Source organism: Dama dama, unplaced genomic scaffold, assembly GCF_033118175.1.
Source record: "Dama dama isolate Ldn47 unplaced genomic scaffold, ASM3311817v1 ptg000182l, whole genome shotgun sequence".
Taxonomy (NCBI): domain Eukaryota; kingdom Metazoa; phylum Chordata; class Mammalia; order Artiodactyla; family Cervidae; genus Dama; species Dama dama.
In genome coordinates this window covers 648,892-672,924 of record NW_026870982.1, presented here as the reverse complement: position 1 = coordinate 672,924, position 24,033 = coordinate 648,892, and positions in this window count along the sequence as shown.

Genomic DNA, 24,033 nt, shown 5'->3' with positions numbered 1-24,033 from the left:
AATCAAAGCAAGATCTTCTATGACCCACCTCCCAGAATATTGGAAATAAAAGCAAAACTAAACAAATGGGACCTAATGAAACTTAAAAGCTTTTGCACTACAAAGGAAACTATAAGTAAGGTGAAAAGACAGCCCTCAGATTGGGAGAAAATAATAGCAAATGAAGAAACAGACAAAGGATTAATCTCAAAAATATACAAGCAAATCCTGCAGCTCAATTCCAGAAAAATAAATGACCCAATAAAAAATGAGCCAAAGAACTAAACAGACATTTCTCCAAAGAAGACATACAGATGGATAACAAACACATGAAAAGATGCTCAACATCACTCATTATTAGAGAAATGCAAATCAAAACCACAATGAGGTACCATTACATGCCAGTCAGGATGGCTGCTATCCAAAAGTCTACAAGCAATAAATGCTGGAGAGGGAGTGGAGAAAAGGGAACCCTCTTATACTGTTGGTGGGAATGCACACTAGTACAGCCGCTATGGAAAACGGTGTAGAGATTTCTTAAAAAACTGGAAATAGAACTGCCATATGACCCAGCAATTCCACTTCTGGGCATACACACTGAGGAAACCAGATCCTCTTATTTTTCAGACCGTTTCAAACTCCTCATATTTTTTACACCTTTTGAAGCTCTTCATATTTTTCACACCTTACAGGCTCTTCATGTTTTTCAACACCACTTCATGCTCCTCATAATTTTCAGACCGTTTCATGCTCCTCATATATTTGACACCTTTTGAAGCTCTTCAGATTTTTCACACCTTTTCAGGCTCTTCATATTTTTCAACACCGCTTCATGCTCCTCCTATTTTTCAGACCGTTTCATGCTCCTCATCTTTTTGACACGTTTTGAAACGCTTCATATTTATCACACCTTTTCAGGCTCTTCATGTTTTTCAACACCATTTCATGCTCCTCCTTTTTTTCAGACCGTTTTATGCTCCTCATATATTTGACACCTTTTGAAGCTCTTCATAATTTCCACACCTTTTCAGGCTCTTCATGTTTTTGAACACCGCTTCATGCTCCCCCTACATTTCAGACCGTTCATGCCTCTCATATTTTTGAAACCTTTTGAAGCTCTTCATATTTTTCTCACCTTTTTAGGCTCTTCATGTTTTTCAACACCATTTCATGCTCCTCCTTTTTTTCAAACCGTTTTATGCTCCTCATATATTTGACACCTTTTGAAGCTCTTCATAATTTCCACAACTTTTCAGGCTCTTCATGTTTTTGAACACCGCTTCATGCTCCCCCTACATTTCAGACCGTTCATGCCTCTCATATTTTTGAAAACTTTTGAAGCTCTTCATATTTTTCGCACTTCTCCAGGCTCTTCAAGTTTTTGAAAACGGCTTCATGCTCCTCCTAATTTTCAGACCGTTTTTTGCTCATCCTATTTTTGACACATTTTGAAGCTCTTCATATTTTTCACACCTTTTCAGGCTTTTCATGTATTTGAACATCGCTTCATGCTCCTCACATTTCTCACACCTTTTGAAGCTCTTCATATTTTTCTCACCTTTTCAGGCTCCTCATGTTTTTGAACACCTCTTCATGCTCCTCATATTTTTCAGACCGTTTCATGATCCTCATGTATTTCACACCTTTTGAACCTCTTCATATTTTTCACACCTTTTCAATTTCTTCATGTTTTTGAACACTGTTTCATGCTGCTCCTGTTTTTCAGACCATTTCATGATACTCATATTTTTGACACCTTTTGAAGCTCTTCATATTTTTCACACTTTTTCAGGCTGTTTATAGTTTTCAACACCGCTGCATGATTCTCCTATATTTGAGACCATTTCATGCTCCTCATATTTTTGACATTTTTTGAAGCTCTTCCGATTTTTCACAGCTTTTCAGGCTCTTCATGTTTTTCAGCACCGCTTCATGCTCCTCATATTTTTCAGACCGTTTCATGCTCCTCATATTTTTGACATCTTTTGAAGCTCTTCATATTTTTGACACCTTTTGAAGGTCTTCATATTTTAAACACCTTTTGAAGCTCTTCATATTTTTCACTTCTTTTCAGGCTCTTCATGTTTTTTAACACCGCTTCATGTTCCTCATATATTTCAGACCGTTTCATGCTCCTCATATTTTTGACATCTTTTGAAGCTCTTCACGTTTATCACACATTTTCAGGCTCTTCATGTTTTTCAACACCGCTTGATGATCCTCCTATATTTCAGACCGTTTCATGCTCCTCATATTTTTGACACGTTTTGAAGCTCTTCATATTTTTCACACCTTTTCCGTCTCTTCTTGTTTTTCAACACCGCTTCTTGCTCCTCCTATTTTTCAGACCGTTTCATGCTCCTCATATTGTTGACACCTTTTGAAGCACTTCATATTTTTCACATCTTTTCAGGCTCTTCATATTTTTGAACACCGCTTCATGTTCCTCCTGTTTTTCACACCTTTTGAAGCTCTTCATATTTTTCACACCTTTTCAGGCTCTTCAGGTTTTTGAACACCTCTTCATGCTCCTCCTATTTTTCCGACCGTTTCATGCTCCTCATGTATTTCACACCGTTTGAAGCTGTTCATATTTTTCACACCTTTTCAGGCTCTCCATATTTCTGAACACAACTTCCTGCTCCTCCTATTTTTGAGGCCGTTTCATGCTCATCTCATTTTTGACACCTTCTGAAGCTCTTCATTTTTTTCACACCTTTTGAGCTCTTCATATTCTTCACACGTTTTCAGGCTCTTCATGTATTTCAATAACGCTTCTTACTCCTCCTATTTTTCAGACCGTTTCATGCTCCTCATATTTTTGACATCTTTTGAAGCTCTTCACATATTTCACACATTTTCAGGCTTTTCATGTTTCTGAACACCGCTTCATCCTCCTCCTATTTTTCACACCTTTTGAAGCTCTTCATATTTTTCACAGCTTTTCAGGCTGCACATGTTTTTGAACACGACTTCATGCTCCTCATCTTTTTCAGTCTGTTTCATGCTCCTCATATTTTTCACACCGTTTGAACCTCTTCATATTTTTCACACGTTTTCAGGCTCTTCATGTTTTTGATCACCGTTTCATGCTCCTCCTATTTTTCAGACCGTTTCATGCTCCTCATATTTTTGACCATTTTATAAGCTCTTCATATTTTTCACACTTTTTTAGGCTCTTCATGTTTTTTAACACCGCTTCATGCTCCTCCTATTTTTCAAACTTTTTGAAGCTCTTCATGTTTTTCACACCTTATCAGCCTCTTCATGTTTTTGAACACCTATTCATGCTACTCCTATTTTTCAGACCTTTTCATGCTCCTCATGTATTTCACACGTTTTGAAGCTTTTCATATTTTTCACACCTTTTCAGACTCTTCATGTTTTTGAACACTGCTTCATGCTCCTCCTATTTTTCAGACCGTTTCAAGCTCCTCATATTTTTGACACCTTTTGAAGCTCTTCATATTTTTCACACCTTTTCAGTCTCTTCATGTTTTTCAACTCCACTCATGCTCCTCCTCTTTTTCTGACCTTTTCATGCTCCTCATATTTTTGACACCTTTGGAAGCTCTTCATATTTTTCACACCTTTTGAAGCTCTTCATATTTTTCACAGCTTTTCAGGGTCTTCAAGTTTTTCAACATCGTTTCATTCTCCTCCTATTTTTCAGACCGTTTCATGCTCATCTCATTTTTGACACCTTTTGAAGCTCTTCATATTTTTCACACCTTTTGAAGCTCTTCATATTTTACACGTTTTCAGGCTCTTCAAGTTTTTCAACATCGCTTCATGCTCCTCCTATTTTTCAGACCGTTTCATACTCCTCATATTTTTGACACGTTTTGAGGCTCTTCATAATTTTCACACCATTTTAGGCTCTTCATGTTTTTGAACACCGTTTCATGCTCCTCGTATTTTTCACACCTTTTAAAGCTCTTCATATTTTCACACCTTTTCAGGCTCTCATGTTTTTGAACACAGCTTCATGCTCCTCCTATTTTTTATACCGTTTCATGATACTCATGTATTTCACACCTTTTGAAGGTCTTCATATTTTTCACACCTTTTCAGGCTGTACATGTTTTTGAAGACCACTTCATGCTCCTCATCTTTTTCAGACCGTTTCATGCTCCTGATATTTTTCACACCGTTTGAAGCTCTTCATATTATTCACACGTTTTCAGATTCTTCATGTTTTTCATCACCGTTTCATGCTCCTCCTATTTTTCAGACCGTTTCATGCTCCTCATGTTTTTGACACCTTTTGAAGCTCTTCACATTTATCACACTTTTTCAGGCTCTTCATGTTTTTCAACACCGCTTCATGATCCTCCTATATTTCAGAGCGTTTCATGCTCCTCATATTTTTGACACCTTTTGAAGCTCTTCACATTTTTCACACCTTTTCTGGCTCTTCATGTTTTTCAACACCGCTTCATGCTCCTCCTGTTTTTAGATCGTTTCAGGCTCCGCATATTTTTGACTCCTTTTGAAGCTCTTCATATTTTTCACACGTTTTCAGGCCCTTCATGTTTTTGAACACCGCTTCATTCTCCTCCTATTTTTCAGACGGTTTCAGGCTGCTCGTATTTTTCAGAACGTTTCATGCTCCCCATATTTTTGACAATTTTATAAGCTCTTCATATTTTCACACATTTTCAGGCTCTTCATGTTTTTGAGCACCGCTTCATGCTCCTCCTATTTTTCAAACCTTTTGAAGCTCTTCATGTTTTTCACACCTTATCAGCCTCTTCATGTTTTTGAACATCTCTTCATGCTCCTCATAATTTTGACGATTTTATAAGCTCTTCATATTTTTCACACTTTTTCAGGCTCTTCATGTTTTTGAACACCGCTTCATGCTCCTCCTATTTTTCAAACCTTTTGAAGCTCTTCATATTTTTCACACGTTTTCAGGCCCTTCATGTTTTTGAACAACACTTCATGCTCCTCCTACTTTTCAGACTGTTTCATGCTCATCTCATTTTTGACACCTTTTCAGGGTCTTCATATTTTTCAAACTTTTGAAGATCTTCATATTTTTCACACTTTTTCAGGCTCTTCATGTTTTGAACACTGCTTCATGCTCCTCCTATTTTTCAGACCGTTTCATTCTCCTCATGTTTTTCACACCTTTTGAAGCTCTTCATAATTTTCACACCTTTTCATGCTCTTCATGTTTTTGAACACCGCTTCATGCTCCTCCTATTTTTCAAACCTTTTGAAGCTCTTCATGTTTTTCACACCTTATCAGCCTCTTCATGTTTTTGAATATCTCTTCATGCTCCTCATAATTTTGACGATTTTATAAGCTCTTCATATTTTTCACACTTTTTCAGGCTCTTCATGTTTTTGAACACCGCTTCATGCTCCTCCTATTTTTCAAACCTTTTGAAGCTCTTCATGTTTTTCACACCTTATCAGCCTCTTCATGTTTTTGAATATCTCTTCATGCTCCTCATAATTTTGACGATTTTATAAGCTCTTCATATTTTTCACACGTTTTCAGGCTCTTCATGTTTTGAACACCGCTTCATGCTCCTCCTATTTTTCAGATCGTTTCATGCTCCTCAGGTATTTCACACCTTTTGAAACTCTTCATATTTTTCACACCTTTTCAGGCTCTTCACGTTTTTGAACAACACTTCATGCTCCTCCTACTTTTCAGACTGTTTCATGCTCATCTCATTTTTGACACCTTTTCAGGGTCTTCATATTTTTCAAACTTTTGAAGATCTTCATATTTTTCACACTTTTTCAGGCTCTTCATGATTTGAACACTGCTTCATGCTCCTCCTATTTTTCAGACTGTTTCATTCTCCTCATGTTTTTCACACCTTTTGAAGCTCTTCATAATTTTCACACCTTTTCATGCTCTTCATATTTTTGAACACCGTTTCATGCTCGTCCTATTTTTCAGACCATTTCAAGCTCCTCATATTTTTGAAACCTTTTGAAGCTCTTCATATTTTTCACACCTTTTCCGTCTCTTCTTGTTTTTCAACACCGCTTCTTGCTCCTCCTATTTTTCAGACCGTTTCAGGCTCCTCATATTGTTGACACCTTTTGAAGCACTTCATATTTTTCACACCTTTTCAGGCTCTTCATATTTTTGAACGCCGCTTCATGTTCCTCCTGTTTTTCACACCTTTTGAAGCTCTTCATATTTTTCACACCTTTTCAGGCTGTACATGTTTTTGAAGACCACTTCATGCTCCTCATCTTTTTCAGACCGTTTCATGCTCCTGATATTTTTCACACCGTTTGAAGCTCTTCATATTTTTCATACGTTTTCAGATTCTTCATGTTTTTGATCACCGTTTCATGCTCCTCCTATTTTTCAGACCGTTTCATGCTCCTCATATTTTTGACACCTTTTGAAGCTCTTCACATTTATCACACCTTTTCAGGCTCTTCATGTTTTTCAACTCCGCTTCATGCTCCTCCTATTTTTCAGATCGTTTCAGGCTCCGCATATTTTTGACTCCTTTTGAAGCTCTTCATATTTTTCACACATTTTCAGGCCCTTCATGTTTTTGAACACCGCTTCATGCTCCTCCTATTTTTCAGAAGGTTTCAGGCTGCTCGTATTTTTCAGACCGTTTCATGCTCCTCATATTTTGAAAATTTTATAAGCTCTTCATATTTTTCACACATTTTCAGGCCCTTCATGTTTTTGAACACCGCTTCATGCTCCTCCTATTTTTCAGACAGTTTCAGGCTGCTCGTATTTTTCAGACCGTTTCATGCTCCTCATATTTTTGACAATTTTATAAGCTCTTCATATTTTTCACACTTTTTCAGGCTCTTCATGTTTTTGAGCACCGCTTCATGCTCCTCCTATTTTTCAAACCTTTTGAAGCTCTTCATGTTTTTCACACATTTTCAGGCTGTTTATAGATTTCAACACCGCTGCATGATTCTCCTATATTTGAGACCATTTCATGCTCCTCATATTTTTGACATTTTTTGAAGCTCTTCATATTTTTCACACCTTTTGAAGCTCTTCCTATTTTTCACAGGTTTTCAGGCTCTTCATGTTTTACAACAGCGCTTCATGCTCCTCCTATTTTTCCGAGCGTTTCATGCTCATCTCTTTTTTGACACCTTTTGAAGGTCTTCATATTTTTCACACCTTTTGAAGCTCTTCATATTTTGCACTTCTTTTCAGGCTCTTCATGTTTTTTAACACCGCTTCATGCTCCTCATATTTTTCAGACCGTTTCATGCTCCTCATATTTTTGAAATCTTTTGAAGCTCTTCACGTTTTTCACAAATTTTCAAGCTCTTCATGTTTTTCAACACCGCTTGATGATCTTCCTATATTTCAGACCGTTTCATGCTCCTCATATTTTTGACACCTTTTGAAGCTCTTCATATTTTTCACACCTTTTCAGGCTCTTCATGTTTTTCAACACCGCTTCATGCTGCTCCTATTTTTCAGACCGTTTCATGCTCCTCATATTTTTGACAACTTTTGAAGCTCTTCATATTTTCATACCTTTTGAAGCTCTTCACATTTTTCACACCTTTTCCGGCTCTTCATGTTTTTCAACACCGCTTCATGCTCCTCCTATTTTTCAGATCGTTTCAGGCTCCGCATATTTTTGACTCCTTTTGAAGCTCTTCATATTTTTCACCCGTTTTCATGCCCTTCATGTTTTTGAACACCGCTTCATGCTCCTCCTATTTTTCAAACCTTTTGAAGCTCTTCATATTTTTCACACTTTTTCAGGCTCTTCATGTATTTGAACACCGCTTCATGCTCCTCACATTTCTCACACCTTTTGAAGCTCTTCATATTTTTCTCACCTTTTCAGGCTCCTCATGTTTTTGAACACCGCTTCATGCTCCTCCTATTTTTCAAACTTTTTGAAGCTCTTCATGTTTTTCACACCTTATCAGCCTCTTCATGTTTTTGAACACTTCTTCATGCTACTCCTATTTTTCAGACCTTTTCATGCTCCTCCTGTATTTCACATGTTTTGAAGCTCTTCATATTTTTCACACCTTTTCAGACTCTTCATGTTTTTGAACACTGCTTCATGCTCCTCCTATTTTTCAGACCGTTTCAAGCTCCTCATATTTTTGACATCTTTTGAAGCTCTTCACGTTTTTCACACATTTTCAGGCTCTTCATGCTTTTCAACACCGCTTGATGATCCTGCTATTTTTCAGACCGTTTCATGCTCCACATATTTTTGACACCTTTTGAAGCTCTTCATATTTTTCACACCTTTTCAGACTCTTCATGTTTTTCAACACCGCTTCATGCTGCTCCTATTTTTCTGACCGTTTCATGCTCATCTCTTTTTTGACAACTTTTGAAGCTCATCATATTTTCATACCTTTTGAAGCTCTTCATATTTGTCACACGTTTTCAGGCTCTTCATGTTTTTCAACACCGCTTCATGCTCCTCCTATTTTTCAGACCGTTTCGTGCTCCTCATATTTTTGACACGTTTTGAAGCTCTTCATATTTTTCACACCTTTTCCGTCTCTTCTTGTTTTTCAACACCGCTTCTTGCTCCTCCTATTTTTCAGGCCGTTTCATGCTCCTCATATTGTTGACACCTTTTGAAGCACTTCATATTTTTCACACCTTTTCAGGCTCTTCATATTTTTGAACACCGTTTCATGTTCCTCCTGTTTTTCACACCTTTTGAAGCTCTTCATATTTTTCACACCTTTTCAGGCTCTTCAGGTTTTTGAACACCTCCTCATGCTCCTCCTATTTTTCAGACCGTTTCATGCTCCTCATGTATTTCACACCTTTTGAAGCTCTTCATATTTTTCTCACCTTTTCAGGCTCTCCATGTTTCTGAACACAACTTCCTGCTCCTCCTATATTTCACACCTTTTGAAGCTCTTCATATTTTTCACACCTTTTCATGCTCTTCATGTGTTTGAACACTGCTTCATGCTGCTCCTATTTTTCAGACTCTTTCATGCTCGTCATATTTTTGACACCTTTTGAAGCTCTTCGTATTTTTCACACCTTTTCAGGCTTTTCATGTATTTGAAAACTGATTCATGCTCCTCCTATTTTTCAAACCTTTTGAAGCTCTTCATATTTTTCACACCTTTTCAGTCTCTTCATGTTTTTCAACTCCGCTCATGCTCCTCCTCTTTTTCTGACCTTTTCATGCTCCTCATATTTTTGACACCTTTTGAAGCTCTTCACATTTATCATACCTTTTCAGTCTCTTCATGTTTTTCAACACCGCTTCATGATCCTCCTATATTTCAGAGCGTTTCATGCTCCTCATATTTTTGACACCTTTTGAAGCTCTTCACATTTTTCACACCTTTTCCGGCTCTTCATGTTTTTCAACACCGCTTCATGCTCCTCCTATTTTTCAGATCGTTTCCGGCTCCGCATATTTTTGACTCCTTTTGAAGCTCTTCATATTTTTCACCCGTTTTCAGGCCCTTCATGTTTTTGAACACCGCTTCATGCTCCTCCTATTTTTCAGACGGTTTCAGGCTGCTCGTATTTTTCAGACCGTTTCATGCTCCTCATATTTTTGACAATTTTATAAGCTCTTCATATTTTTCACACTTTTTCAGGCTCTTCATGTTTTTGAACACCGCTTCATGCTCCTCCTCTTTTTCAAACCTTTTGAAGCTCTTCATATTTTTCACACTTTTTAAGGCTCTTCATGTTTTGAACACCGCTTCATGCTCCTCCTATTTTTCAGATCGTTTCATGCTCCTCAGGTATTTCACACCTTTTGAATCTCTTCATATTTTTCACACCTTTTCAGGCTCTTCACGTTTTTGAACAACACTTCATGCTCCTCCTACTTTTCAGACTGTTTCATGCTCATCTCATTTTTGACACCTTTTCAGGGTCTTCATATTTTTCAAACTTTTGAAGATCTTCATATTTTTCACACTTTTTCAGGCTCTTCATGTTTTGAACACTGCCTCATGCTCCTCCTATTTTTCAGACCGTTTCATTCTCCTCATGTTTTTCACACCTTTTGAAGCTCTTCATAATTTTCACACCTTTTCATGCTCTTCATGTTTTTGAACACCGTTTCATGCTCGTCCTATTTTTCAGACCATTTCAAGCTCCTCATATTTTTGAAACCTTTTGAAGCTCTTCATATTTTTCACAGCTTTTCAGGTTTTTCATGTATTTGAACACCGCTTCATGCTCCTCACATTTCTCACACCTTTTGAAGCTCTTCATATTTTTCTCACCTTTTCAGGCTCCTCATGTTTTTGAACACCGCTTCATGCTCCTCATATTTTTCAGACCGTTTCATGATCCTCATGTATTTCACACCTTTTGAACCTCTTCATATTTTTCACACCTTTTCAATGTCTTCATGTTTTTGAACACTGTTTCATGCTGCGCCTGTTTTTCAGACCATTTCATGATACTCATATTTTTGACACCTTTTGAAGCTCTTCATATTTTTCACACTTTTTCAGGCTGTTTATAATTTTCAACACCGCTGCCTGATTCTCCTATATTTGAGACCATTTCTTGCTCCTAATATTTTTGACATTTTTTGAAGCTCTTCATATTTTTCACACCTTTTGAAGCTCTTCCTATTTTTCACAGGTTTTCAAGCTCTTCATGTTTTTCAACACCGCTTCATGCTCCTCCTATTTTTCCGACCGTTTCATGCTCATATCATTTTTGACAGCTTTTGAAGGTCTTCATATTTTTCACACCTTTTGAAGCTCTTCATATTTTTCACTTCTTTTCAGGCTCTTCATGTTTTTTAACACCGCTTCATGCTCCTGATATTTTTCAGACCGTTTCATGCTCCTCATATTTTTGACATCTTTTGAAGCTCTTCACGTTTTTCACACATTTTCAGGCTCTTCATGTTTTTCAACACCGCTTGATGATCCTCCTATATTTCAGACCGTTTCATGCTCCTCATATTTTTCACAACTTTTGAAGCTCTTCATATTTTTCACACCTTTTCAGGCTCTTCATTGTTTTAAACACCGCTTCATGCTCTTCCTATTTTTCAGACCGTTTCATGCTCCTCATATTTTTGACACCTTTTGAAGCTCTTCATATTTTTCACACCTTTTCAGACTCTTCATGTTTTTCAACACAGCTTCATGCTGCTCCTATTTTTCAGACCGTTTCATGCTCATCTCTTTTTTGACAACTTTTGAAGCTCTTCTTATTTTCATACCTTTTGAAGCTCTTCATATTTTTCACACGTTTTCAGGCTCTTCATGTTTTTCAACACCGCTTCATGCTCCTCCTATTTTTCAGACCGTTTCGTGCTCTTCATATTTTTGACACGTTTTGAAGCTCTTCATATTTTTCACACCTTTTCCGTCTCTTCTTGTTTTTCAACACCGCTTCTTGCTCCTCCTATTTTTCAGACCGTTTCATGCTCCTCATATTTTTGACACCTTTTGAAGCTCTTCATATTTTTCACACCATTTCAGGCTCTTCAGGTTTTTGAACACCTCTTCATGCTCCTCCTAATTTTCAGACCGTTTCATGCTCCTCATGTATTTCACACCTTTTGAAGCTCTTCATATTTTTCACACCTTTTCAGGCTCTCCATGTTTCTGAACACCACTTCCTGCTCCTCCTATTTTTAAAGCCGTTTCATGCTCATCTCATTTTTGACACCTTCTGAAGCTCTTCATTTTTTTCACACCTTTTGAGCTCTTCATATTCTTCACACGTTTTCAGGCTCTCCATGTTTCTGAACACCACTTCCTGCTCCTCCTATTTTTCAGACCGTTTCATGCTCATCTCATTTTTGACACCTTTTGAAACTCTTCATGTTTTTCACACCTTTTCAGGCTTTTCATGTTTTTGAATACCCCTTCATGCTCCTCCTATTTTTCACATCTTTTGAAGCTCTTCATATTTTTCACACCTATACAGGCTATTCACGTTTTTGAACACCGTTTCATGCTGCTCCTATTTTTCAGACTCTTTGATGCTCGTCATATTTTTGACACCTTTTGAAGCTCTTCGTATTTTTCACACCTTTTTAGGCTTTTCATGTATTTGAAAACCGATTCATGCTCCTCCTATTTTTCAAACCTTTTGAAGCTCTTCATATTTTTCACACCTTTTCAGTCTCCTCATGTTTTTCAACTCCGCTCATGCTCCTCCTCTTTTTCTGACCTTTTCATGCTCCTCATATTTTTGACACCTTTGGAAGCTCTTCATATTTTTCACACCTTTTGAAGCTCTTCATATTTTTCACAGCTTTTCAGGCTCTTCAAGTTTTTCAACACCGTTTCATTCTTCTCCTATTTTTCAGACCGTTTCATGCTCATCTCATTTTTGACATCTTTTGAAGCTCTTCATATTTTTCACATCTTTTGAAGCTCTTCATATTTTTCACACCTTTTCAGGCTGTACATGTTTTTGAAGACCACTTCATGCTCCTCATCTTTTTCAGACCGTTTCATGCTCCTGATATTTTTCACACCGTTTGAAGCTCTTCATATTTTTCACACGTTTTCAGACTCTTCATGTTTTTGATCACCGTTTCATGCTCCTCCCATTTTTCAGACCGTTTCATGCTCCTCATATTTTTGACACCTTTTGAAGCTCTTCATATTGTTCACACCTTTTCAGGCTCTTCTTGTTTTTCAACACCGCTTCATGCTCCTCCTCTTTTTCAGACAGTTTCAAGCTCCTCATAATTTTCACACCTTTTGAAGCTTTTCATATTTTTCACACCTTTTCAGGCTGTTCATGTTTTTCAACAGCGCCTCATGCTCTTCCTATTTTTCAGAACGTTACATGCTCCTCATGTATTTCACACCTTTTGAAGCTCTTCATAATTTTCACACCTTTTCAGGCTCTTCATGTTTTTAAACACCGCTTCATGCTCCTCCTATTTTTCAGACCGTTTCATGCTCCTCATGTATTTCACACCTTTTGAAGCTCTTCATAATTTTCACACCTTTTCAGGCTCTTCATGTTTTTAAACACCGCTTCATGCTCCTCCTAATTTTCAGACCGTTTCATGCTCCTCATGTATTTCACACCTTTTGAAGCTCTTCATAATTTTCACACCCTTTCAGGCTCTTCATGTTTTTGAACACGGCTTCATGCTCCTGCTTTTTTTCAGATCGTTTCATGCCTCTCATATTTTTGACCCCTTTTGAAGCTCTTCATATTTTTCACACCTTTTCAGGCTCTTCATGATTTTCAATACCGCTTCATGATCCTCCTATTTTTCAGACCGTTTCATGCTCATCTCATTTTTGACACCTTTTGAAACTCTTCATGTTTTTCAACCTTTTCAGGCTTTTCATGTTTTTGAATACCCCTTCATGCTCCTCCTATTTTTCACACCTTTTGAATCTCTTCATATTTTTCACACCTTTTCAGGCTATTCATGTTTTTGAACACCGTTTCATGCTGCTCCTATTTTTCAGACTCTTTGATGCTCGTCATATTTTTGACACCTTTTGAAGCTCTTCGTATTTTTCACACCTTTTTAGGCTTTTCATGTATTTGAAAACCGATTCATGCTCCTCCTATTTTTCAAACCTTTTGAAGCTCCTCATATTTTTCACACCTTTTCAGTCTCTTCATGTTTTTCAACTCCGCTCATGCTCCTCCTCTTTTTCTGACCTTTTCATGCTCCTCATATTTTTTACATCTTTGGAAGCTCTTCATATTTTTCACACCTTTTGAGGCTCTTCATATTTTTCACAGCTTTTCAGGCTCTTCAAGTTTTTCAACACCGTTTCATTCTTCTCCTATTTTTCAGACCGTTTCATGCTCATCTCATTTTTGACACCTTTTGAAGCTCTTCATATTTTTCACATCTTTTGAAGCTCTTCATATTTTTCACACCTTTTCAGGCTGTACATGTTTTTGAAGACCACTTCATGCTCCTCATCTTTTTCAGACCGTTTCATGCTCCTGATATTTTTCACACCTTTTGAAGCTCTTCATATATTTCACACCTTTTCAGGCTCTTCATGTTTTTAAACACCGCTTCATGCTCCTCCTATTTTTCAGACCGTTTCAGGCTCTTCATATTTTTTTTACACCTTTTGACGCTCTTCATATTTTTCACATCTTTTCAGGCTCTTCAGGTTTTTCAACACCACTTAATGCTCCTGCTATTTTTCAGACCGTTTAATGCTCCTCATGTAGTTCAAACCTTTTGAAGCTCTTCATATTTTTCACACCTTTTCAGGCTCTTCATGTTTTTGAACACCGCTTCATGCTCCTCCTATTTTTCAGACGGTTTCATGCTCTTCATATTTTACACAACTTTTGAAGCTCGTCATATTTTTCACACCATTTCAGGCTCTTCATGTTTTTGAACATCGCTTCATGCTCCTTTATTTTTCAGACAATTTCTTGCTCCTCATATTTTTAAAACCTTTTGAAGCTCTTCAGATTTTTCACACCTTTTCAGGCACTTCATGTTTTTGAACACCGCTTCATGCTCCTCCTATATTTCAGGCCGTTTCATGCTCCTCATATATTTGATACCTTTTGAAGCTCTTCATATTTTTCACAACTTTTCAGGCTCTTCATGTTTTTGAACACCGCTTCATGCTCCTCCTATTTTTCAGACCGTTTCATGCTCATCTCATTTTTGACACATTTTGAACTTCTTCATATTTTTCACACCTTTTGAAGCTCTTCATATTTTTCACACCTTTTGACGCTCTTCATGTTTTTGAACACGGTTTCATGATCCTCCTATTTTTCAGAAAGTTTCATGCTCCTCATATTTTTGACACCTTTTAAACCTCTTCATATTTTTCACACCTTTTCAGGCTCTTCATGTTTTTCAACACCGGTTCATATTCCTCCTCTTTTTCAGAACGTTTCATGCTCCTCATATTTTTGAAACCTTTTGAAGCTCTTCATATTTTTCTCACATTTTCAGGCTCTTCCTGTTTTTCAACACCATTTCATCCTCCTCTTATTTTTCAGACCGTTTCATGTTGCTCCTATTTTTCAAACCGTTTCATGATCCTCATATTTTTGACACCTTTTAAACCTCTTCATATTTTTCACACCTTTTCAGGCTCTTCATGTTTTTCAACAACGCTTCATGCTCCTCCTTTTTTTCAGACCGTTTCATGCTCATCTCATTTTTGACAGCTTTTGAAGCTCTTCATATTTTTCACATCTTTTCAGGCTCTTCATGTTTTTCAGCACCAGTTCATGCTCCTTCTATTTTTCAGACCGTTTCATGCTCCTCCTATTTTTCATACCATTTCATGCTCCTCATATTTTTGACAGCTTTTGAAGCTCTTCACATTTTTCTCACCTTTTCAGGCTCTTCATGTTTTTGAACTCCGATTCATGCTCCTCCAATTTTTCAGACCGTTTCATGCTCCTCCTATTTTTCATACCGTTTCATGCTCCTCATATTTTTGACACGTTTTGGGGCTCTCATATTTTTCACACCATTCCAGGCTCTTCATATTTTTGAACACCGTTTCATGCTCCTCCTATTTTTCAGACCGTTTCATGCTCTTCATATTTTTGACACCTTTTGAAGCTCTTCATATTTTTCATACCTTTTCAGGTTCTTCATGTTTTTGAACACCGCTTTATCCTCCTCCTATTTTTCAGACCGTTCCCTGCTCTTCATATTTTTCAAACCTTTTGAAGCTCTTCATATTTTTCACACCTTTTCAGGCTCTTCATGTTTTTAAACACCGCTTCATGCTCCTTCTGTTTTTCAGACCGTTTCATGTTCCTCATATTTTTGACACCTTTTGAAGCTCTTCATATTTTTCATACCTTTTCAGGCTCTCCATATTTTTGAACACCGCTTCATGCTCCTCCTATTTTTGAGACAGTTTCATGCTCCTCATATTTTTGACCACTTTTGAAGCTCTTCATATTTGTCACATCTTTTCAGGCTCTTCATGTTTTTGAACACCGCTTTATCCTCCTCCTATTTTTCAGACCGTTCCATGCTCTTCATATTTTTCAAAAATTTGAAGCTCTTCATATTTTTCACACCTTTTCAGGCTCTTCATGTTTTTAAACACCGCTTCATGCTCTTCCTATTTTTCAGACCGTTTCATGCTCCTCATATTTTTCCCACCTTTTGATGCCGTTCTATTTCTCACACCTTTTCAGGCTCTTCATGTTTTTCAACACCACTTCATGCTCCTCCTATTTTTCAGACCGTTTCAGGCTCCTCATATTTTTCACACCTTTTGAAGCCGTTCTATTTCTCACACCTTTTCAGGCTCTTCATGTTTTTCACACCGTTTCATGATCTTCCTATTTTTCAGACCGTTTCATGCTCCTCATATTTTTGACACCTTTTGAAGCTCTTCATATTTTTCACCCCTTTTCAGGCTCTTCATTTTTTTGAACACCTCTTTATCCTCCTCCTATTTTTCAGACCGTTCCATGCTCTTCATATTTTTCAAACCTTTTGAAGCTCTTCATATTTGTCACACCTTTTCAGGCTCTTCATGTTTTTCAACACCGTTTCATGCTCCTCATACTTTTGACACGTTTTGGGGCTCTCATATTTTTCACACCATTCCAGGCTCTTCATATTTTTGAACACCGCTTCATGCCCCTCCTATCTTTCAGACCATTTCATGCTCATCTCATTTTTGACACCTTTTGAAGCTCTTCATATATTTCACACCTTTTGAAGCTCTTCATAATTTTCACATGTTTTCAGGCTCTTCATGTTTTTCAACAAGATTTCATGCTCCTCCTGTTTTTCAGACCATTTCAAGGTCCTCATGTATTTCACACCATTTGAAGCTCTTCATATTTTTCACACCTTTTGAAGCTCTTCATATTTTTCACACCTTTTCAGACTCTTCTTGTTTTTCAACACCGCTTCATTCTCCTCCTATTTTTCAGACCGTCTCATGCTCCTCATATTTTTCACACCTTTTGAAGCTCTTCATATTTTGCCCACCTTTTCAGGCTCTTCATATTTTTCAACAGCGCTTCACGCTCCTCCTATTTTTCAGACCGTTCATTCTCCTCATAATTTTGAAACATTTTGAAGCTCTTCTTATTTTTCACACCTTTTCAGGCTCTTCATGGTTTTCAAGACCGCTTCATGCTCCTCCTATTTTCCAGACCGTTCATGCTCCTCATATTTTTGACACCTTTTGCAGCTCTTCATATTTTTCACACCTTTTCAGGCTCTTCATGTTTTTCAACACCGCTTCATGCTCCTCCTATTTTTCAGACCGTTTCATGCTCCTCATATTTTTGACACCTTTTGAAGCTCTTCATATATTTCACACTTTTTCAGGCTCATCATGTTTTTCAACACCACTTCATGCTCCTCCTATTTTTCAGGCCGTTTCATGCTCATCTCATTTTTGACACCTTTTGAAGCTCTTCATATTTTTCACACCTTGAAAAGCTCTTCATATTTTTCACACGTTTTCAGGCTCTTCATGTTTTTCAACACCGCTTCATGCACCTCCTTTTTTTCAGACAGTTTCATGCTCATCTCATTTTTGACACTTTTTGAAGGTCTTCATATTTTTCACAAATTTTCATGCTCTTCATGTTTTCAAACACCGTTTCATGCTCCTCCTATTTTTCAGACCAGTTCATGCTCCTCATATTTTTCACATCTTTTGATGCTCTTCATATTTTTCACACATTTTCAGGCTCTTCATGTTTTTAAACATCACTTCTTGCTCCTCCAGTTTTTCAGACCGTTTCATGCTCCTCATATTTCTGACACATTTTGAAGATCTTCATATTTCTCACACTTTTTCAGGCTCTTCATATTTTTCAACACCGCTTCATGCCCCTCCTATCTTTCAGACCATTTCATGCTCATCTCATTTTTGACACCTTTTGAAGCTCTTCATATATTTCACACCTTTTGAAGCTCTTGATAATTTTCACACGTTTTCAGGCTCTTCATGTTTTTCAACAAGATTTCATGCTCCTCCTGTTTTTCAGACCGTTTCAAGGTCCTCATGTATTTCACACCATTTGAAGCTCTTCATATTTTTCACACCTTTTCAGGCTCTTCATGTTTTTCAACACCGCTTCATGCTCCTCCTATCTTTCAGATCATTTCATGCTCATCTCATTTTTGACACCTTTTGAAGCTCTTCATATATTTCACACCTTTTGAAGCTCTTCATAATATTCACACGTTTTCAGGCTCTTCATGTTTTTCAACACGGCTTCATGATCCTCCTATTTTTCATACCGTTCATGCTCCTCATATTTTTGACACCTTTTGAAGTTCTTCCTATTTTTCACAAGTCTTCATGCTCTTCATGTTTTTCGACACCGCTTCATGCTCCTCCTATTTTACAGCCTGTTTCATGCTCCTCATATTTTTGAAACCTTTTGAAGCTCTTAATATTTTTCACACCTTTTCCCGCTCTTCATGTTTGTTAAACCTGTTTCTTGCTCCTCCTATTTTTCAGACCGTTTCATGCTCCTCATATTTTTGACACCTTATGAAGCTCTTCATATTTTTCACTCCTTTTCAGATCTTCATGTTTTTCAACACCACTTCATGCTCCTTCTATTTTTCAGACCGATTCATGCTCCTCATATTTTTGACACGTTTTGAAGCTCTTCATATTCTTCACAGCTTTTGATGCTCTTCATGTTTTTCAACACCACTTCATGCTCCTTCTATTTTTCAGACCGATTCATGCTCCTCATATTTTTGACACCTTTTGAAGCTCTTCATATATTTCACACCTTTTAACGCTCTTCATGTTTGTTAAAACCGTTTCTTGCTTCTCCTATTTTTCAGACCGTTTCATGCTCCTCATATTTTTGACACCTTATGAAGCTCTTCATATTTTTCACACCTTTTCAGACTCTTCATGTTTTTCAACACCACTTCATGCTCCTCCTATTTGTCAGACCGTTTCATGCTCCTCATATGTTTCACACCTTTTGAAGCTCTTCATGTTTTTTAACACCTTTTCATGCTCCTGATATATTTCAGACAGTTTCGTGCTCCTCATATTTTGACACCTTTAGAAGCTCTTCATATTTTTCACACCTTTTCAGGGTCTTCATGTATTTCAACACCGCTTCATGCTCCTCGTATTTTTCATACCGTTTCATGCTCCTCATATTTTTCACACCTTTTGAAGCTTGTCTTATTTTCACAACTTTTCAGGAACTTCATGTTTTTCAACACCGCTTCATGCTCCTCCCATTTTTCAGACCGTTTCATGCTCATCCTATTTTTCAGACCGTCATGCTCCTCATATTTTTGACACCTTTTGAAGCTTGTCTTATTTTTACAGCTTTTCAGGAACTTCATGTTTTTCAACACCGCTTCATGCTCCTCCCATTTTTCAGACCGATTCATGCTCCTCGTATTTTTCAGACCGTTTCATGCTCCTCATGTATTTCCAACCTTTTGAAGCTCTTCATATTTTTCACACCTTTTCAGGCTCTTCATGTTTTTGAACACCGCTTCATGCTCCTCCTATTTTTCAGACCGTTTCATGCTTCTCATAATTTTCACACCTTTTGAAGCTCTTCATATTTTTCACACCTTTTCCGGTTCTTCTTGTTTTTGAACACTGCTTCATGCTCCTCCTATTTTTCAACTGTTTCATGCTCCTCATATATTTCACAACTTTTGAAGCGCTTCATATATTTCGCATGTTTTCAGGCTCTTCATGTTTTTCAAAACCAATTCATGCTCCTCTTATTTTTCAGACTGTTTCATGCTCCTCATAATTTTGACATCTTTTGAAGTGCTTCATATTTTTCACACCTTTTCAGGCTCTTCATGTTTTTCAACACTGCATCATGCTCTTCCTATTCTTCAGAACTTTTCATGCTCCTCAAATTTTTGACACCTTTTGAAGCTCTTCATATTTTTCACACCTTTTCAGACTCTTCATGTTTTCAACACCGCTTCATGCTCCTCCTATTTTTCAGACCGTTTCATGCTCCTCCTATTTTTCAGACCGTTTTATGCTTTTCATATTTTTCACAACTTTTGAAGCTCTTCATATTTTTCACACCTTTTAAACTCTTCATGTTTTTGAACACCGCTTCACACTCCTCCTATTTTTCATACCATTTCATGCTCCTCAAATTTTTGACAGCTTTTGAAGCTCTTCATATACTTTCCACCTTTTCAGGCTCTTCATTTTTGTGGACTCCGCTTCATGCTCCTCCTTTACTTCAGACCGTTTCATGCTCATCTCATTTTTGACATCTTTTGAAGCTCTTCATATTTTTCACACCTTTTGAATCTCTTCATATTTTTCATATTTTTGAAGCTCTTCATATTTTTCACACGTTTTTAGGCTCTTCATATTTTTCAATACCACTTCATGCTCCTCCTATTTTTCAGACCGTTTCATGTCATCTCATTTTTGACACCTTTTGATGCACTTCATATTTTTCACACCTTTTGAAGCTCTTCGTATATTTCACACCTTTTCAGGCTCTTCATGTTTTCAACACCACTTCATGCTCACCTATTTTTCAACCCGTTTCATGCTCCTCCTATTTTTTACATCTTTTGAAGCTCTTCATATTTTTCACAATTTTTCAGTCTCTGCATTTTTTTGAACACCGCTTCATGCTCCTCCTATTTTTTAGACCGTTTCATGCTCATCTCATTTTTGACAGCTTTTGAAGCTCTTCATATTTTTTACACCTTTTGAAGCTCTTCATATTTTTCACACCTTTTCAGGCTCTTCATGTTTTTCAACAGCGCTTCATGCTCCTCCTATTTTTCAGACCGTTTCATGCTCCTCATATTTGTGACAACTTTTGAAGCTCTTCCTATTTTTCACACCTTTTGAAGCTATTCATGTTTTTCAACACCACTTCATCCTCCTCCTTTTTTTAAGACCTTTAATGTCCCTCATATTTTTGACACCTTTTGAAGCTCTTCCTATTTTTCACACATTTTCAGGCTCTTCATGTTTTTGAACAACGTTTCATGCTCCTCCTATTTTTCAGACCGTTTCATTCTCTTCATGCATTTCACACCTTTTGAAGCTCTTCATATTTTTCAGAACTTTTCAGGATCTTCATGTTTTTCAACACCGCTTCATGCTCCTCCTACTTTTCAGACCGTTTAATGCTCCTCATATTTTTCGCACGTTTTCAACCTCTTCATATTTTTCACACCTTTTCAGGCTCTTCATGTTTTTGAAAACCGTTTCATGCTCCTCATATTTTTCAGACCGTTTAATGCTCCTCATGTATTTCACATCTTTTGAAGCTCTTCATATTTTTCACACCTTTTCAGGCTCTTCATGTTTTTGAACACCGTTTCATGCTGCTCGTATTTTTCAGACCGTTTCATGCTCATCTCATTTTTGACACCTTTTGAAGCTCTTCGTATTTTTTACACCTTTTGAAGCTCTTCATATTTTTATACCTTTTCAGGCTCTTCATGTTTTTCAACACCGCTTCATGCTTCTCCTGTTTTTCAGACCGTTTCATGCTCCTCATGTATTTCACACCTTTTGAAGCTCTTCATATTTTTCACATGTTTTCAGGCTTTTCATGTTTTTCATCAATGCTTCATGCTCCTTCTCTTTTTCAGACCGTTTCATGCTCCTCATATTTTTCACACCTTTTGAAGCTCTTCATATTTTTCACACGTTTTAAGTCTCTTCATGTTTTTCAACACCACTTCATGCTCCTCCTAGATTTCAGACCGTTTCATACTCCTCCTATTTTTGACACCTTTTGAAGCACTTCATATTTTTTACACATTTTCAGGCTCTTCATGTTTTTGAACATGGCTTCATGCTCCTCCTATATTTCAGACCGTTTCATGCTCCTCACATTTTTGACACCTTTTGAAGCTCTTCATATTTCACACCTTTTCATGATCTTCATGTTTTTCAATAACACTTCATGCTCCTCCTAGATTTCAGACCGTTTCATACTCCTCCTATTTTTGACACCTTTTGAAGCTCTTCATATATTTCACAGCTTTTCAGGCTCTTCATGTTTTTCGACACCGCTTCATGCTCCTCCTATTTTTCAGACCGTTTCTTGCTCCTAATATTTTTGACACCTTTTGAAGCTCTTCATATTTTTCACACCTCTTCATGCTCTTCATGTTTTCAACATCGATTCATGCTCCTATTATTTTTCAGACCGTTTCATCCTCCTCCTATTTTCACACCGTTTCATGCTCCTCACATTTTTGACACCTTTTGAAGCTCTTCATATTTTTCACACCATTTCAGGCTCTTCATGTTTTTCAGTACCACTTCATGCTCCTCCTAGATTTCAGACCGTTTCAGACTCCTCCTATTTATGACACCTTTTGAAGCTCTTCAAATATTTCACACCTTTTCAGGCTCTTCATGTTTTTCAACAACGCTTCATGCTTCTCCTATTTTTCAGACCGTTTCATGATCCTCGTATTTTTGACACTTTTTGAAGCTCTTCATATTTTTCACACCTTTTGAGGCTCTTCATATTTTTGACACCGCTTCATGCTCCTCCTATTTTTCTGACCGTTTCATGCTCATCTCATTTTTGACAGCTTTTGAAGCTCTTCATATTTTTTACACCTTTTGAAGCTCTTCATATTTTTCACACCTTTTCAGGCTCTTCATGTTTTTGAACACCGCTTCATCCTCCTCCTATTTTTAAGAGGGTTTCATGCTCGTCATATTTTTGACACATTTTGAAGCTCTTCATATTTTTGACACCATTTCAGGCTCTTCATCTTTTTGAACACCGCTTCATGCTCGTCCTATTTTCAGACCGTTTCATGCTCCTCATATTTTTGACACGTTTTGAAGCTCTTCATATTTTTCACACCTTTTCAGGCTCTTCATGTTTTTCAACAGCGCTTCATGCTCCTCCTATTTTTCAGACCGTTTCATGCTCCTCATATTTGTGACAACTTTTGAAGCTCTTCCTATTTTTCACACCTTTTGAAGCTATTCATGTTTTTCAACACCACTTCATCCTCCTCCTTTTTTTAAGACCTTTAATGTCCCTCATATTTTTGACACCTTTTGAAGCTCTTCCTATTTTTCACACATTTTCAGGCTCTTCATGTTTTTGAACAACGTTTCATGCTCCTCCTATTTTTCAGACCGTTTCATTCTCTTCATGCATTTCACACCTTTTGAAGCTCTTCATATTTTTCAGAACTTTTCAGGATCTTCATGTTTTTCAACACCGCTTCATGCTCCTCCTACTTTTCAGACCGTTTAATGCTCCTCATATTTTTCGCACGTTTTCAACCTCTTCATATTTTTCACACCTTTTCAGGCTCTTCATGTTTTTGAAAACCGTTTCATGCTCCTCATATTTTTCAGACCGTTTAATGCTCCTCATGTATTTCACATCTTTTGAAGCTCTTCATATTTTTCACACCTTTTCAGTCTCTTCATGTTTTTGAACACCGTTTCATGCTGCTCGTATTTTTCAGACCGTTTCATGCTCCTCACATTTTTGACACCTTTTGAAGCTCTTCATATTTTTGTCACCTTTTCATGCTCTTCATGTTTTTCAACACCGCGTCATGCTGCTCCTATACTTCAGAACGTTTTATGCTCCTCATATTTTTAACACCATTTGAAGCTCTTCATGTTTTGGGCATCTTTTCATGCTCTTCATGTTTTTCAACACCGCTTCATGCTCCTCCTGTTTTTCAGACGGTCTCTTGCTCCTCAAATTTTTGACACCTTTTGAAACTCTTCATATTTTTCACGCCTTTTGAAGCTCTTCATATATTTCACACTTTTTCAGGCTCTTCATGTTTTTCAACACCACTTCATGCTTCTCCTATTTCTCAGACCATTTCATGCTCATCTCATTTTTGACAGCATTTGAAGCTCTTCATATTTTTCACAACTTTTGAAGCTCTTCGTATTTTTCACACCATTTCAGGCTCTTAATGTTTTTCAACACCACTTCATGCTCCTCCTATTTTTCAGACCGTTTCATGCTCATCTAATTTTTGACACCTTCTGAAGCTCTTCATAGTTTTCACAAATTTTCAGGCTCTTCATATTTTTGAACACCGCTTCATGCTCCTCCTATTGATCAGACCGTTTCATGCTCCTCATGTATTTCACACATTTTGAAGCTCTTCATATTTTACACACCTTTTCAGGCTC